The following is an 18,544-nucleotide window of genomic DNA, read 5'->3' as shown; positions in this document are numbered from 1 at the left end:
AGCCAAAGAATTTACTTCAATTGCCTAAACCCACAAGAAATACTCGCAAAATTGCAAACAAATTAATGACCGTTGCTTGTGAAGAAATAAACTTATTTGTCACGCAGCGAAAGTGAAAGCTGCAACGTCAGCGCATTTCATAGCTGACGTAATACCTTTTTTAGCGATTTAATAGTCCCTTTGAATTCAATGCTTCGCTAAAACCAAAGAAAATATAGTTTACACACAATAAAGAAAACAATATCCGTAACGTTTTCCGTGTATTAATTTTTCAACAGCTTTTGGGGAATAAACATCACAGGTTGCGTGATTCAAAGTCCCGATCACGATTTGGCCCTGTAAAGAATTGGGTCTAGTCATAAACCCCATGTAGAGCAAGAATCGCGCTCGGCCTATGACTGCGCGGTTAAAAAACACCCTACAAGTTTCCAGAGAAAAGCAAAGCAATTAACGTTTTGATACAAACAATGAAAATTCTGTTGGTTTTCCTATGGAGACCGTTTTAAAAACCTCGTTTCTATAGATATACTTATGGGTGTTGTAGCAGCAGCTGTGGATAAAACATGGAAATAAAATAAATCTTTTTTTATGATCAATCAAGCTTTAAAAAAGTTTAATAATTCTGAGTTGTACGCGACCTGCCATTTCTATCGGCCATTAAATTACAGCTAGCATGGAATACGTTGGTGGTCAATTCAAACATTTTTTTCCTACAGCGTCAGATCTTCCATCAAAGAAGAAAGTGGTTTGAATGAAAGTTTCCTTGCAAAACTTCTATAATTCTTAGACTGAAAGTGGCGCTGGAAAAACCTAGTCAGTTTTATTAACGAGTGGATATATATGGCGCACCTTTCCAGTCAATATTCAAACAACTTAAAAAATGGAATAGATCCATCATATTTCTGTGCCTTATTTTTTATTTCCTTTTTCTATGATTTTTTTTTAGTTTGCTTGTATATTTTTAACATCTCGTCCTGTTGAAGGAAAATTCTAAAAAATATTAAAGGTTTTTGAATATTGACTGGAAAGGCGCGCCATAGAAATATTGGTCAAAATTTTCTTTTTATGGCTAACAATTCCTAAGTATCTGGGCGAGTAAATTTTGTAAATTTTAAATTGCATTCCATGAGCTCACGCGTTTTCGGTGAGCGGTGACCGAACGCACGACGCCCTAGACAAGACCAGAAAATTCGGGCCCCAGATAATCCTGGTGCGCATGCGTTCAAGTTCATTTACGGCGAGAGAGAAACCGCTGTAGCTAATGCTGGCTCACCTTCGCATTCTCAGTCACAGAGGTCTCGATTTCTTCATGCAAACCAAAAGGATCGGTGGCCTCTGACTACGAGATTGGATCGGAAGAGGATCGATTACACAGTTATGTCACGCATGCGCAGTTGGTTACTCATCAATTGGGAGGTCTGATCCTTTAGTCTTCTTCGTTCCTCCAACTTTGTTAGTGATAGTTTGAAATCCGATAGGCAGGTTGCCATGTCTTGCAATTCTTCGAGCAATTTAATAAGAGCCGGTAGAGTAAAACTACATTATCTTAGCAAGTAAAACGAGCAACAACTTCGCACCCAAGGCTCTCGCTGACCAGAATAAACGAATGCTCTGGGAATGGGTTTCCTTCAGTTACTCTAATCTCGCAAAGATTGAGTGGAAGACAAAGTTCTTTTTCTGCATTTTCATTTCTGGTTTCGTATCCATTAAAATTATTACTTGTTTGTATATTTGTTGTTGTTTTGTTACTTTTTGAATAGTTAAGAGAGTTTAAGGGATGATAAAAGGGACGACCTCAAATACTTACAGCCAGCCGTAAAGAAAGTTGAATAGAAATAGGATTGTTTAGATGCGAACAGGTGGGCAATTATCACACAAAGTTTTTCCAAACTGGTCGAACAGGAAATTAAACAAATAAAGCATTTGCAAACTTGCTTGATTCATGATTCAGTGTGATGCTTCACTTGGTTTGACTGACGTAATAAAGATGATGACAACGACGACGATGATGATGATGATAACGGTGACCTTGAGTTTATTAGTTGTGAAAAAGATAATGAGAAAAGTACCACAATAAGGATTCCGGGTTCAAGCTATAATTAAGTAGAGCAAGCTTCTTGTGTTGCCATGGCAGCGATAGATAGGATTCCCCGAAAGCACCTGTTCCGTGAAGTGAAAAAATAAAAAGCAAAACAATTCTTGTTTATACATGGATAGTTCTTCAGATTATGTTAGACACGAAATCTTACATACAGTATGATCCTTGCCTAGACTCGGCCAATTTGATAAAGCTTCGAGGTGAAAGATGTAAGAGACAACTACTTCAAAATTGGGTGTCTGAAAAACCCGAACAGTGAATATCGAATAGTCGCGAATAGTCGCGAATAGTCTCGAATAGTGCGAATAGTGGCGAACAGTCGCGAAAAGTGGCGAATAGTGACGAATAGTCGTCAATAGTCACCGCTTTAGATCTAATATCCTGCGTTAATCAATTATCCAAGTAAGCAACAGAATTTCAGTGAATTTATTACCTTTGCTTCTCCGCACTCAGGCCAGGGCTGTCCATCGCCGACAGGAAACAGAAAACACAAGGATGTATTTACGCTTTTGCAGCGGTTAAAACAGAAGAAATTACGTTGAGAAGCACCTTTTGTCCTGATAAGCACGTGCTTTTTAGCGGGCAAATCCCGTCCTACGTTGCTGCGAGGTTAACTGCGAGATACTGAGTACCCTGTTTGCTACGATTTGCCACTATTGCCACTATTCGAGAATGTTCGCCACTATTCGCACTATTCGAGACTATTTGCACTATTCGTACTATTCGCTATTCGCTATTCGGATAGGTCATAGTGTAACCTCTGAAGAATACGCTCGTAAATTGTCGGTTGGAACAATCTTTTTGTAAGTGAAAGAGAAGCCTTTTGCAACAATTTATGTATCAACTGTTGTCTGAAAGTGATACTTACTGTAATATTTGTAACCCTGCACATCAGCAGACCTGAATTAGCTATAGTGCATACGTGTTACTCTGTGCTACTCCGAATTAGATTGTATTAGAATGTGGGATTTGATACTCCATTCCCGACCCGAGTCATCCCACTATAGTACGTTCTCAATTTTGCTCTTCTACACGAGGCAAAGATAATAAAATGCGCCACAATTAATTGTCTAAAAGCTTGTAGAAGTGTACTTTTTGTTTTCTATAAATTGAACTGAAATAGAGTTCATATGCTGCATTTATAATAAAAGAAAGGTCGTTACTTCCGTCAGTGCACCTTTTTTGCTACTGCAGAATTCATGAAATATTGTTCTAAAATCTTACCCTCAATGGACTTCACAGTTTTCACTATCACGTGAGCAACATCCAATAACTCTTCTGCTGGACATCCGGGAATCAAGCGGTATCCTTCTATATTTCTACTGGTACTCAGTCTACAAGACAATACGTTTGTTCCGTAAAGCTATGCATCTTTGATCTGCTTGCAGATCAAGTTCACCTCTGACCTTAAAACTCTTTATCTCATCAATTTGATGAACCTCGCCAATAACAGGGTCAATAAACTCACTGAACAGATCGTAACATTCTTCATTGCCCGTCAGCAATCCCGCGGAGTTCGGGATTGAAGTGAAATTTGTCGACAGATTGTGTTGGCTAGACTCGATAAGATTAACAATGTCATATCCCTCTGAAGTACACTTGTCTTTCAGTATGGAGAACATATCAGGTGTCAGAAGTTTTCCCGTGATTGGGTTGTTCGTAAGATTTGGAAAGCAACTCATGTCGCGTTTCAGTTCCGACGGTAACATTAGCCGAGTGCGAGTAATGCACGAGCCCTGAGAGCGACATCAACTCCAAGAGGGGGACATGGGGGTGTTCTGAACACCACAACACCGCAAAAAAAAAAAAAAAAAAAAAAAAAAAAAAAAAAAATTAACGAACACCGCATCACCGCAAGAAAAGTCAACGAAACACCGTCGCCGCAATTCGTATTTTTAGCGCCATGATTCGTTCATCTACACTTAAAACAATACTTTTATACCTCAATAATTTTCCACAAAATAAACACATTACAACGCTTTTCATTGCGCATTTGTCGATACTGCTGATGCCTGTAAATCAGTTTTCTTGCTCTTGGGAAGAAACCTTGCGGGAAGCTAGGAAGCGGACGAAGGAAAAAGAGAGGAGCCTCGAGAGATGGCCTTTACCCCAGATCCCTCTCTTCTTTTACATGTACTTTGCTCACTTTTCTTGGTGTATAAACCCACAGACTGAAGCCCTATCTTGACTGGAAGTATTGTTTTCCGGAGCTAGCTGCGTTTGCGTTCGATATCGATAATCGTTTGAAAAAATAGAAGGTCAAGAATGTCGCAGGACCTTGGAGTGGGTATAGACCGGTATCAGAATGACCTCTAGATGAAGTCGAATAGCAAACGGAAAAACAAAATAGTAAACGTGTGTAATTTACAAAGCTTCCTTAGGTTAGAAAGCCTTCGCTCTCCCCTGCCGACGCAACATCTGGATATATTTTGTGGCAGGTAGTTTTCGCCACCTTTTCCTTTTTTGCGTAGAAAAAAGCTGCGCAGTCAATAATACTTTATATTCGGCCTTGGCGTTTCCAGAGTTTCCAGGAATGTTTCTGTCCTCGCTCCTCCACGTGTCTACCGAGCACTGAGCTCCGGGTGGCAGAGGTCGAGTTACTTGTCAAGCTACGCATAAACATAAATAAAAACAGCTTCGGATTGGCAGCCAAAGCATATTGAAGATTGACTAGAAAGTGATGGTCTGTATTTTGTTACAAATTATTAACCTCAATGGTACGTGTTTGTTATAAATTAGCATGGATTAACGAAGTTTACAAGCTAAATTTAGGTTAAATTTAGGTTTGAGAATGGTAAATTAAAAAAAGCTCAGCACCGCAAACAATATCATTTCACCGAATGTGAAAAACGCAAACATCGCACACCGCAGGGTTTGAGATCACCGCAACACCGCAAGTTGCGATTTTATTCACCGCATCACCGCATTAAAAAAACATCAACACCGCAACACCGCAAATCCCCATGTCCCCCTCCTCCAAGTAAAGAGTAACGATTGTCTGCAAAGTCTTTTAAACTTTGAAGTAAAAATGCCATTATTCTTCCCAGCTTTACAATAGAGCAGTATTTTGAAGCAACGTCACAATCAAGACAAGGTAATTTGACATCACTCGTGACGGTATGAGAATTGGCAAAGCCACTGGAAGATCGAGGAAGCCTCATTATCACGATAACGAACGACAGTAGATGTCATTTGAGAAATTTCTTTCAATGTTAAACGCTGCCATCTTCCTTGATCTGCGCGACTGCAAATACGCGGGAAATATTTTTGCGCGCGTTCCAGTTCTTCAATGCGCGCGCTTTACTGTAGGTGACTGAGAGAAGTCTGAAATCTGGTTTGTTAGTCAGCCATATTTTGAGGCTGGAAGTTGTGTTGTGTGCTTGCTTTCAGCAAGTTATTGCTGTTTTAATTGCATTTTACAAGTTGGGCAGATGTTTTTACATATACCATTCCCAGATTTCTACGGTAAGTGTCTAAATTCTTGTGAACATGTTTAGAAAAACGTAGGCTAAGAGGTCAAGTGACCCTGGATCTTGTACGCTGAAGCCCGCCTATTAATCATAGTTATTGGCATTTTAGCTTACCAGTTTATGAGCAAGGCAATGCTTATCCACGGCCCCGTTTATCGAAGGTCCCGAAAAGTTTTCGCACCCGAAAAGCCGTAGCAAAATCTCAAACTTTATGACTTCAGAGCTGTTTTATGCACATATTCTCAATAGGAACAGAAGTTTCCTTCATACAAGAAGTTTCAGGCGTATACTTCTTTATCTTTAAATACCCGATTAACTAAAAATGGCTTTGTGGGCTCGAAAAGTATCTGGGGCTTCGAAGAGACAGGCCCCAGGGCTTCTTGTAACGCGGGTCATCACCATGAACCCACCCCCTCTACCCTTCAGTGCTGGCGAGGACAGGGATTTGCATTGATAGCAATTTTATCCACAGTTTAATGTGCCGATCAATTTGAAGCTTCAACACCCACCACCCCGGGCAATCCCACGGGTTTTTGATTTTGTAAAGATTGGCTCATTCAAATTTGACACCTCTGGTTCAAATTCCCCACCCCACCCAGGCAAGGTTCAAATTACTCACACCCAGGAAGGCCTTTTGTGTCAAATTCCCTACTCCCTGGGTATGGACGACTGTCAAATGTGCGTGTGTTAACCACGACGGAGGGGGGGGGGGGGGATGTTGAAGCTTCAAAGTGATTGGCGCATAATGTTGTCAAACATCCCTGAACCTGGCGGATCTTTCCAGATCAAAATATTCCATTACCTGCTGGTGGGTCCCGACAATCTTTGAACAAGTCCTTATGAATCATGTGAGCTTTGAGTCATTCATGTTGTAATGCAACTTTATTCTTAGTGTCCAGGAAGCCAGAGCACATGTATGTAGCACTTAAGTTACAGTACCACCATTAGTTTTCCTTGTTGCAAGTCTTGGTTGAGAATTTGATAAAATGATGTTACTTTCTCAAAACTACCTCATGGGTTGAAATTATAATAACAATTAGTACAGCAATTCACACAAAGCATAACAAAAGCTTAGGCCCTTATATTCGTGAAATTTTTCTTGCGAAAAACATGCGTTCTTTGTATTGTGGGTTCTGTTGTCTTCAAAAATTACAGCCAAGTCTCCTTGACCTCTTCAAAACATTGCAAGAGCTCACTCTATATAATGGACATATTATGGCTTCACAATGTAAGGGTCAGTACGATTCTTCGCTAACTTTCCTTAGCCAGCCCGAGACTGAAAAATTCTAAACACTTCCTCCTTACCCTTTTTGCATCAAATTCCCTAGGGTTTTCCCAGTAATCCCTGCCTTGTCTCATGATTGGATGAAAGTAGGGGGTATATGCACTACACATTTTGATCAATGAAAGTTTTATTTAAATGCACATGCTCATTTTATTACATAAAGTACTAAACCTATTGCAAACTTAGAAAAAAATGCTCAAAGATGATTTCCAGTCCATGCTGTGCAGTCTCAGCACCCCAATGTTTGTGAGTCTCAGTTGATGAAATGCAAATCAATTATTTGTGATAAACCACGTAGTCCTGATCTTTGAGGCATTTTTCTTTGATTTTTACAGCTACGAAGTTGCTTCATCAAGTGATATCAGAAAGAACAAAGCATAAAGCTTTGCATCCATAATGGCAGTTGAAATGAAACTATTACTTCATGTAAGTAGTTGCAAAATGTTACATTTTGTGATGTCTTACATGAATCAAAACAAAACAATGTAAACAAACTCCCGACAATGAGCAGTACAGACTAGAAATCATGTTTAAGCCCTAAGAGTGACCGACATCAAGGACATCAAGGACATCATCACCAAATAGAAATTTCTATAATCTTTAACAAATTTCTCCTAGTTATTACCATAAGAAAGTGTGTGGATATCAGTGAGGAGAAATTGTATTTTGACACTTAAGGCCTTAAAGAGTTCAGAAATGTTTAGAGCATTTAGCTGTAGCAGTACATCTGTCAGCTACCTCTAAGCTAAGAATGGAAACCTATACCCCACTGTGGTATTAGTGTCAGGTAGATCTAATTATATCAGTAACCTCTCTAGGTTTTCATTGTAGTCAGACATATTGTCCGGCCTTCTAAGGATTTGACTGGACAAAACCTATTTTTGACTGGACATTGTCCGTTGACCGGCCGTTATTTGAAGCTTACACCATTTGCATTCCATGGGTCAATGACGGCAGATTAAAGGATGAATCTTGTTTTTATCTAACTGCTTCATTAATGGTTTATACAACAACAGAAGTTATCTCAGTTGCTGAAAGTGACCCATAATACAACTGTGACCATTATTTTACTTTCAGTGGTAATTTAATTGTTTTGAAAGCTAAATGATTATTTTACAGCTTTCCTACTGAAACTATAATACTTATAATTGATTTCTATAATATTATTTTAACACTCTTGTGTATACTCTGTACAGTTAGCAGTGTACAGTATACACTGTAACATAGTAACATAAGCCTCTCAGGTGTCATGAGATACTGCATGAATGTCATCATTCAGTGAGATGTTTAGAAGTGGGAATGTAATTTACAGTGCACCAGAACAAACAGCAATGTTAAATGACTGTTAACGAATCTAAAATTCTTAGCAAAAATTAACATTCTCAAAAGAGAAGTAATCAAAAAAGGAAATCCTAATTCTGGTTAAAAGAAAGGTTTACACCTGGGGCTCTTGCTTTTTCCTTCCAAATCAAACCTACATGTAGTACTAATGTTTTTAACAATAAACTTTGTACATGTACAGTAACTTGTTTTGTTCTAGGATGATCAAAGCGGCCCTTATTTAAAAGACTTAAAACTGAACCTTTTAACTGGCCAGGGGTTTCATTAAGGGCTGGACACCGGAAAAATTGACCAGCTGTGAGGGCGATTTTGCCTGGGGTTCCTGGTTTGACCATCTAATGGAAACTATTTCTATTTTTCAAATAGTTTTGCCTGCCTGTGAAAAGCAGTTGCCCTCCTGCTGAGAGCATTAATGAAACTCCTGTTTAACCCTTTGCTAACTACATTTAATGTAGTTAGCATATACATGTAACTGCATCTCCGCACAATATTAGAAAAGACTACAATTTCGGAATGTTTGATTTAAAGTTGAAGTACATTAATTTTAACCTTGAATGCCAAGTTGAATCTACATGAAGTTCCAAGGGACCTCCTACAAAAAGTAACTTTTACTATACTAAGGTCGCCTTTATTTAGGTACATGCATTCATCTAATTTAGGCAATTATATTTAAAATAGAGATCAAAAACTAAATTTCTAAACATGTGACTGCAAAAAAGTACAGTGTAAATCTTAGTTTGGCATTTTGTGTTATTTTCTTCACTGAGACCATTCTTTGGTGAGGGAATATCTGACATATCATTGGCATACCAGTGTACATCACTTGGTGTACCTTCTTATTTGTCTAAATCTTCCCAAAATGGTTCCTTTTCTCAAGTAACTGCTGATGTACATGTATCCAGAAATGTACTGTATACACCTGTAGATGTAAATTCATTTGCTTAGTTTCCAGCAGAAATATAAAGAGTAACGTAGGGTTTTTCTCACGAAGAAAAAGTGTCCTAAGTCGAGCGTTTTTGCTCAGATGCCATGCGTGGCCTAATGTAAAACTTTTCAACTGTCAGTTAAATTTATGTTATTTATAGGTTTTTCTCATTTAGTATTTAAGAAATCTTTGCTACCTATTTTAGCCACATTCCTTCCTCAAGTCAGTTTTTAAACATTGACATCAAGTGAGGATTTTTGCATGAGCTAATGAGTGACACGAGTGATTATATTTACACAAGAGTGGTAGGACTGGTTTTGTCTGAAATCAAGCAACGTTAATCCTTCACCTGTCCAACTAATCTATGGTATCCATTCTTCCAACTCCTCTTCAAAACTGTTGTTTACACAGTACAGGGAGGCAATGTTATCTCCCTGGCGTCCAGGCATGACATTATACACATGACGTCTGGTGTGTTGATGTGGTGTGTGCATGTAGTTGTCTTGGTAACCAGGACACTCATGTGAAGGACAGGCTGGTCCACAGTGGAACTTGACAAAGGAGAAATCCCTTACACAAATTCCATCAACCATGGAAAACACTTGGCACAACACATCTGCTGGCTTCATTCCTTGCATGTTGCTGTAAAATTTAATTACAAAATGACTGGCTTAGTTTACCAAAATGCAATTGGACAGTTGAACTAATAGTCACCTCCTAACGGTGGTGACAGACTTATAGTAAAGGCCAAATTGTTTTCAAGCCACTCCAGTATAAACCTTATCAACATCAGTCTTGAACTTCTTAAAAAAATATAAGTTGAACGTACATGTATTTTCAACCTTGGAACTAATGAAAATCAACTTTGAGATACATGTATGTGTATGGATTTAAATATAAATATGCTCACAACTACCATTTGAAGGTATGTACAGCAGTAAAGGAGAATAAATATTGGAATTTAATGGACTGAGTTACTAGGCTAGAAGAGCTGGGGAAGTATCCTTTAAATATATCACATTTAAACCAGATTCTGCTAAAGTTCATGAGTTTTTTCTAAAATTACCTGTAGCTGAATGTCACTTCAATGATCGCCTCTTCTTTCATCAGCTTCAGTCTGTAGGGCTGCCTGGGACTTATCCAGAACTTGCCAACATCTTTGAACATAACAACTGGACCATTTGGAAACTTCAACTTGCTGTTCTTGTGGGCACGAGATAGCAAGCGATGAAACAGGGGCTCTGGAAGGAACCTCTTGAAGAACACATAGAACTTCTTGTCTGTGGTGTTGACATCCCATGCGGAAATGCATCCATCTGCAGACATTGGGAGCAAGGATGGAACAAAGTGAGTTGGTGGTGTTCTTCATCATCACTTAAGCTACAAATGTTCACCTTGTTGTTTGACAAGGGGCAGATCAAATCGTATTCCTCAAGGAATGCTGTCATGGCTTCTTCGTTTTCTTGTACTGTTGAGATTATTCTAGTCAGCAGTGATTTAGTCAGCATTCCTTTGCCCTGCAGAAGGTTCCAGTCCCGTCTATAGCCTCTTTCCCGGCTCTCTTGTGGTGGTGGCGTGACAAGCTGTATGATAATATTAACCATTACCTCAGGCTTGAGAAGAACCCATTTGGACAGTTCTGGATCTTTGTCAAGGTATATTACCAGCCCTTGTGGAAGTACTTCAAGGTTTCTTTAGACCAGTTGGTGCAAATTGAGTTGACAAATGCAAAAGGAAATTCTTTAAGTGTCACACAGAACTTGGCTTTCTCCTTTTCCCTTTGATTGATAATTGCATCTTTGATTGTAATCCATGATAAAGGTATGTCACAATCTTTAATTGCCTCTCTTTCTTCAGCAACAGACATGACTTTTATTCGAAGGCTTTGGACTCCAACATCATTTTCTCCTTTGGAGTTTTCAACAGGAAAAAATATCAACTCATCAACATCATTGACAACCAACCCATCACAGTAGCGGTCCCAAAGATGTTTCCTTAAATGACCATTTAAGACGTGCATGCAGTTTTTGTTGAAGTCTCCTCTGTGTGTTCCAACAAGGAAGATTGGTGTTTTCGATGGTACATGGCTGCAGACGGATTCCAACCAGAACTGAAGCCTTTCGATGGCTGCATTTATATTCATAAAGTTATTTTCTACATTCAGTTCTTAGCTACGTTGAATACAATGATATAAACAGCCTGGCTCTTGAGAAACATATGATGATAGGCATAGTATTCTTTATCTCCAGCAAAATCAAGGATTTGCAGTTTGAGTGAGGGATATTTTTCGTTCAGAGCACTCTTTAAGGTGGCCGTGTCAATTTCCCCAATGGTCGTTATTGCTAATATCATACAATTGTTAGATAGGTATCCCGTTATGTTAAGCATTGAACGAACACGAAACCATTCTTGACAGAAACTAAAACAGATAAATAAAGGATATGTTATTACAAAATAGAATATTGGCGATGTAATTGCCAATTTACAATAATAAAAGGCTGCAAAAAAGAATAGTATATTAGAAGGCCCCCATGATCCGCGATGTATTGACAACATAACGCTTATAGAATTTGCGTATTCGCAAATAAACTCAAGTGGAGATATGATCACAAAAAAAGTAGTCGAGGTCTGTACTGGATCCCAGTTTAATGGGATCGAAGTATTTAGTGTTTCAGTACATGACTCGTCGTCTAAACGTTTCGTAACCGTGATTACTGGAACAAAGCCAATGATTACCCCAATAAAGATCGATAATAGGTACCGGCAGAAGCAGAAAATTACAATAAAGTTGTGATCCTTTTGAATTGGTCCTATTAAAAGAAAAAGCTGAAAAGCGAAAAACGCAGTGCCCACGCCTGTGCTCAGCGTACTGGCAAAGTCGATATAACTTTCATCGAAATAAAATATGACTAGAGGTAGATATGAACCAATCAAAAGTCCGCGATGGCTAAGAATGAAAACGAACATAGCTGATATAGTTCTTAAAATGCTATTACCACTGTAGTGTTCAATAACATCAGTTTTAAAAATCGGCAGAAAGTGAATAAGGTAAATTAAACAATTCGCCAGTATTTTCACAGGAAAATTAAATGTTATTCCTACGAGCCCAGAAAAGAAGAATAGCATTACGGCGGTAAAATACCCGAAAGAGAGAAAGAACCGCCAGGGTTTCGAGAAAATATTCATGACCACTTGAGCAACAGTTGCTGTTCCACTTGTGCTCAAAGCCAATTCTGCTTGGCCGCTTTTGAGGAACTTCCAAAGGTCTCCGAAGATAAGGTCCTTTAAGTTACAGTTTTTCCACTCATTATCCAGAAGACACTGATCAATTCCTTGGGTTTTTTGCTGCTTGGGATCAAATGGTTTTCCAGTGAGAGACTTTACTAGACTGGTTTTACCAACTTCAGAGTCGCCTAGAACCAAGCACTGTCTTGGGAATACATATTGCTTGTCTGTTGCATCGCCTTGTTCTCCTGTAAATTGCACACATTCAGCAAAAATCCTGCTCTGACCGCTCTGCTCTGGATTAATCATTGTTCTCGTCTGTAAATCGAGAATCAGCAAGGAGACCCGTAAATTTTAACGTCGGTTGCAGACAAGCTCGGCTGCAATATTTAGCTCTCATAAGCTGTGCACCACTAAGCGCGAAGCGTCAGACGGGAAGTTCATGTTAACATACCCGGATAATAAGCCTCAAGGCCCCTTCCCCGGAAATAAAATCAAGAATTTTGAACAAACACTTGAACAAATGAACTAAATGTCCATGTGTTATTCTATAAATTTTACGGTATTGTGGTCTTTCACCGTTTTGAGTTGGCAACAAAAGCACCATTAATTTATTTGTACCACAAAAAAACCACCCTACAAGTTTCCAGAGAAAAGAAAAGCGATTAACGTTTTGATCCAAACAATGAAAATTCTGTTGGTTTTCCTGTGGATACCGTTTTAAAAACCTCGTTTCTACTGATATACTTATGGGTGTTACGTTTTGTGTGCGCGCGCGCACACAAAACGTAAGAAATTTCCCTGGAACTAAGCTCGATAGCGAAAAAATGCTCCTTTTCTCTTAAACGAGCACGGTGACCCCCACTTTTTATTTTATAATTTCAATGAGAACAATATCCTCAATAACTGAGAAAAAAATCAGCAGAAATCTATGGCTGCTTTTTTGACAAATGAACTAAATACCACAGAGGGAGACGTAACGGGCCTAACAGAGCATGTCCAAATTATGTTTCCTTTAAAGGATAAAAAAATACAGGGTATTTGAAGGCATTTTTTCTGGGACGTAGATGAATAAACAATCAAAGAAAGTCAAACTCTGTGTGATATAACACGCTGCGTTGAAAAATAATCGAGCTTATTTGCTGCGCAAGGAGATTATCAAAAGTCACCTAAATAACCGTATTTGTCAGCGTTGTGGCGTGAAAACTGAACAAGCACGGTGACCCCCTATTTTTACTACGTTTTTAATATCTCCTTGTCCTGTAACAACAGCATACCAAATTTCATCGGAAATCTATGGCGGGTTCTTTTACTGGGGAGTCACCTTACAGCAGTGCAAGTCCCATTTTTCTTTTCCTACATTCACTGTAAAAAATACCTGTATTCAACGGACACCTCTGTTAAGGGGACGCGGACACCTTAAACTTGACTTTTATGGTCATTTTTATTGTATGAAAACTGTATGAAACGGGCATTGCAAAAAGAATGCCCGATTTTTTTGTCCTCGTTTTAGTAGATCGGTCATTTAAGTTTGCCAACAAACTGAAACTGAGCTGTAACGGAAATGGAATATTTTGTTATTTTGTTTTTACGGAACTTTTGTTCTTGTTTGATTTTGTGAACCTTCACATAACTCGATCAATGTAGATACTGTTACTGTATACTTAAATCGCTTTACCTCAGATACTCGTCATTCTTTTACGGAAATACGGTATTTCAGAGTTATCAACCGTTCACGAGAACTCTAATTGACCCTTTCAAGGTCTTTTAATACTGACGGATCTCAATGACCCTTTTAAGACGAATTCTGAGGGAACCTGTTTTCAGCGGACACCCTTTACTAAGCGGACACTTGCAAGGGTCCCGAGGGTGTCCGCCCAGTACAGGTTTGACTGTGGTCAGTGGCTATTATTTCTATGGATATGCAAATAGCTACTTAATGCCTCGGCAATAATTCACACAACTTTTTGATTCCAGAAATGACGTTAGTATCAGTAGCTTCGATTTGCAAACAGCTACTTGATGCTTGTCAATTTTGGCAAAGATGGCAAATATTCACTTTGTTCTTAAAACAAACTACGTTCGTTTAATAGCAGCCGTAGTTTCTATATATTAGCAAACATCCTGACGTCAGTAATCATATATTGAGATTTTGGTAAACATGGCAAATGTTCAATTTTTTTTAACGGCGTTAGTAGTAGGCCTACGTACCACCTTGCACGTGGATTGGTGAAGTGCCATTCAGCATTTAACTCGTCGGCTCAAAAAAGAAAAAAAAACGTCTTTGTTTTAATTTATAAACTGTTAACCATACTCAGGTCTAGCCATGCTTTAGTAATAACACTATAAGGTCTGATGATAGCCTCAATCAGTCCCTCTAACACTAATTGTCATGCATTCTATGCAAGGAACACGGAAATTTCAGTTCAAAACGTTAGTTGTGGGATTTAGAGATAAGCAGCGAATAATACAGTGTTCGTTAATGAAGTGTTTGCCAATGGAAGAAGACTGTTTAGTGTGTTCAGCCACGCGTTGGTGAAAGTGCCCGAGAGTATAGCCTACATAACTTGCGCTCAAGGCAAACACTTCATTAACGAACACTGTATTGTTCCGAAAGACCTGTACAGACATTTCTCCGTTCTCAGGAAGTGCATGAATAAGTTCAATTGTTTAGTGCATGAAATGCTGCTAATTAGAGAATTAACACTCTCTCAGTTAATCTCTCAATGTCCTGTCGTCTTCAATTCAAGCAAAGCTATTTGCGTGACATTGCACCTGTAATTACGAAGTATGTTAATCTTGAGCGAATTTTCTGACAGTTTATCTTTTTGCATTTAAACTTGAAAGTGGTGTCACGATGTCACCGAAACGTTGTTCTTTCCTATCGTTAATTTTTACTTGTTTACACTTTACAAAACCTTTGCTTATAAAGTGCTCTGTAAATACGTTATTGCCTGATTAAATAAGGAAAAATAGAGGTAAAGAGATTATCACTGAAACAGACCCTATTTAACAGGCCTTATCTATAACAACTAAACACGGGAGACCTACTAGAGGGCGGTGATTATAAATTTGACTGTCCCCTTCGTGCCACGTGACACATAGGGCCGCGAGGATTATAAATAGGGGACATTTATAATTATGGGGTGGGTGAGTTACAGACGGAAGGGGCCAATAAACGGGGTTTTTTACGGTGTGCAATAAATTAAATGATACGTAGAACGGGTAAAGAAGAATCTGAAGAAAATGTTACATGTTACTCCGTCTACATCAATTAGTATTAAAGATATAAATTATCTATTTAGAGGTAGTTAGAGGTAAAGTTCTATGGAAGCAAATCCAGGATGTTCTCTCGTCTTTGAATTCTCTTGTCAATCTCAAGGAGCAGAGTGTAGCTACAGCAGTTAAGGTCATTTCCCAGTATTACATTGCGCATCCCTACTGCGCATAATTTCCCGCGTGATTAGCGCGCGCGCATTAAAAAATGGCGGCTTTTTCTTTTCAGCTGGACCTCGCCATAGAGGTAAATCGTCATTTTCTCGCAAACGAGTATGGTGACCTACCATTTTTTTCTGTTGTTTTGAATTGAGTAATAAATTTCTCTGTGTAAAATAAATATAGACCAATTCTCAGTGTAGAGCAAAAAGCAATCGTCGGAAACGTGAATTTAGCAAGCAATCGTAACTACAATCATGGTGCTATTATAACGATTTATATGGCTATAAACAAGGTGCTTGTGCTCCTAAACGAACATGGGGACCCCTCATTTTTATTTCAAAATTTAAGTTCCTATAATATAAACAATCAATAGGCAAAGTTTCACAAAAATATCAGTGCAGGTTCTATTTCAGTAGAATGACCTTAAAGTTGTTTGGGTAAGAAGATTAAGTGACAGCAATGGAACCGCAAGTTGGAGTCATATCCCTCTTTCCTATCTACAACCAGTTGGTGGCCTGTTTCCTCTGCAGTGTAATTTTGACTTAAAGCTACTTAAAGTTGATATACCGACTGATTTCTACAAAGAAGCTCTGTGCGCCCGGCAAAATATTAACTGCAGTACTCCTAATACCAAAAAGCAGGTACTAAATGAAATAGTTTGGAACAATCATCGCATAAAGATAGAAGGATATTCCATTTATTACAAAAAATGGCACGATGCTGGATTAACTAAAATTGAAGACTTTTTTCAAGGTAACAGATTCCTAACTTTTGAGGAATTCCGCAGCAAGTTCAAAATTAACACAAACTTAAACTATTTCGGTCTATGCCACGCAGTCCCTCAAAATGGATCAATATTCTCAAAGGAAATGTTACTAAACCCTTGGAAAAACGTTCTGAGAAGTATAAGACATCTTTAGATAAACTCTCTTGCAGATCAGCAACTAAATTCTTTGTTAAGAGTAAATTCGTTACGCCTGTAGCTGAACGAAGGATGAAAGAAGCCAGTCTAAAAGAACATACAATACAACTCATTTATGGCCTTCCGTTTAATGTTACAAAAGACACTAGACTCGCCATTTTCCAATACAAAATAATTCATCACATTCTACCCACAAATTCGACACTTTTTAGAGATTCAATCAATGAACATAAATATCACCTCTGTGGAGAAAGACAAACGTTAACCCACCTTTTTGTTACCTGTTCTGAAGCTCAGCATTTTTGGTCTCTCTTTACTAATTGGTGGAGCTCCAAAAACGGGGATAGGATCACTCTCGATAAAAATGAAATAATATATGGCGTGACAGATAACTTCGCTCGTCATCTTGGCTTAAACCTCTGCATTATTATAGCCAAATATTATTTATATACTGCCTCAAGAAAATTAGAAGAGTTTTATTTCGATGCTTTCTTAGCGATGTTGACAAACAAAATTAAAATTGAGAAACATAAATCTAAGTCACAAATTAATATGTGAGAAAGCCTCCTATTGTAGCTAACCCCTTACATGAAAGATATTAAGAAATTGTAATGTAAGATATTATTGTAATGTAAGATATTAAAAAATCGTAAATAACGTTAGTATTGTAAGTTTTGTTAGTATCGTTAAATTGTGAGTTACGTTGACATTGTAAGTAGTGGGTAATTTTTGTATGTAATGTAATGTAAGATTTTGCATTAAAAAAAAGAAAGAAAAAAAACAAAAAAACGTCACCATCATGACAACGTAATTAGACATCACTCGTGACGAAGTAGAACGGTATGAGAATTGGCAAGGGTACTTGAAGATCGAAGAAGGCTCATTATCACGATAACGAACGACAGTAGATGTCATTTGAGAAATTTCTTTCAATGTTAAGGTGGCCGAACACAGTTTTCGCGCGCGCTTTTGCTGATGCAATTCAGCGCGCGCACAAGTATTGCAAAGAAAACAAACATGCCGTCAATAGAGCGATCATTTAATTTACTCAACACTCGCCTTATCTGTGCTATTTTTCTCTATAATTGAACGCAGTGTATTGATGGCTTTAACCTTTTATTACAAAGATATGTTAGAAAAGGTAGCGATGCAAAGAACCCAGCAATTCTCAGCTCTTTCTTTGTTACCGAAAGAACCAAGTTAAATGCAGCGCATGCGTAGTTAGTCAAAAAATTGCGATTGAATGAATTGAAAAATTGCACTCTCGGAAATACGCCTATTTCTCGAGAACCACTCATTAGAATTTCACGAAATTTTGCACGAAAATACTTTAGGGAATAAGTAACTGGAGTACTGAAAATAATTGCACTTTAACAAAGGAAATTCGAGATGTTCCAGTGAACCTTCAACAAGGGATAATCAAAGATCTCTCTGTCAAATTTAATTATTAGCAAAATGGTGTTAACTTGTGAGAATCGTTACAAGCTTGTTGCATGCCAACAAAACTGATTTTAAAGGCCTGTTTATATTTATTCATGTTGCCATGACAACGGTACATACGTCAGCTTAACCATCAAAAAACCAAAGTTTGTGTTGTTGACTTGCTTGCTGCCATTTTTGGCGACCGAGGGATCAAGGGTACTGGAGAAAAAGGTGAACGAAACACAGGTATCAAAACTGTGTTCAGCCGCCTTAAGGTTACAGTATACCTTCAGGGGTGTCTCGCGCGCAAGCGATGTAGCGCGTGCAGTTTAAGCTATAGATACCTAAACCCCTATATCAAATTAAAGCTTATGGAGCTGGCTATCAAACTATACCAAGAATTTTGAAAGAAAATGAA

At 38.3% G+C, this 18,544-nt stretch overlaps 1 pseudogene across 1 annotated transcript; it reads right to left on the bottom strand.

Annotated features, from left to right (window-relative positions):
• Window positions 1-6,435: 6,435 nt before the first annotated feature.
• Window positions 6,436-12,653, bottom strand: LOC110050719 (uncharacterized; annotated as a pseudogene). The gene is made up of 3 exons (XR_016209720.1): window positions 10,186-12,653; window positions 9,469-9,761; window positions 6,436-9,113 (listed from the first exon to the last, which is right to left on the bottom strand). The product of XR_016209720.1 is annotated as an uncharacterized LOC110050719 (transcript).
• Window positions 12,654-18,544: the final 5,891 nt, after the last annotated feature.

The sequence above is a fragment of the Orbicella faveolata genome, unplaced genomic scaffold (assembly GCF_042242905.1).
Source record: "Orbicella faveolata isolate gen_17 unplaced genomic scaffold, um_ofav_v1 contig_3, whole genome shotgun sequence".
Taxonomy (NCBI): domain Eukaryota; kingdom Metazoa; phylum Cnidaria; class Anthozoa; order Scleractinia; family Merulinidae; genus Orbicella; species Orbicella faveolata.
This window is presented reverse-complemented; position numbering and strand designations above follow the sequence as displayed.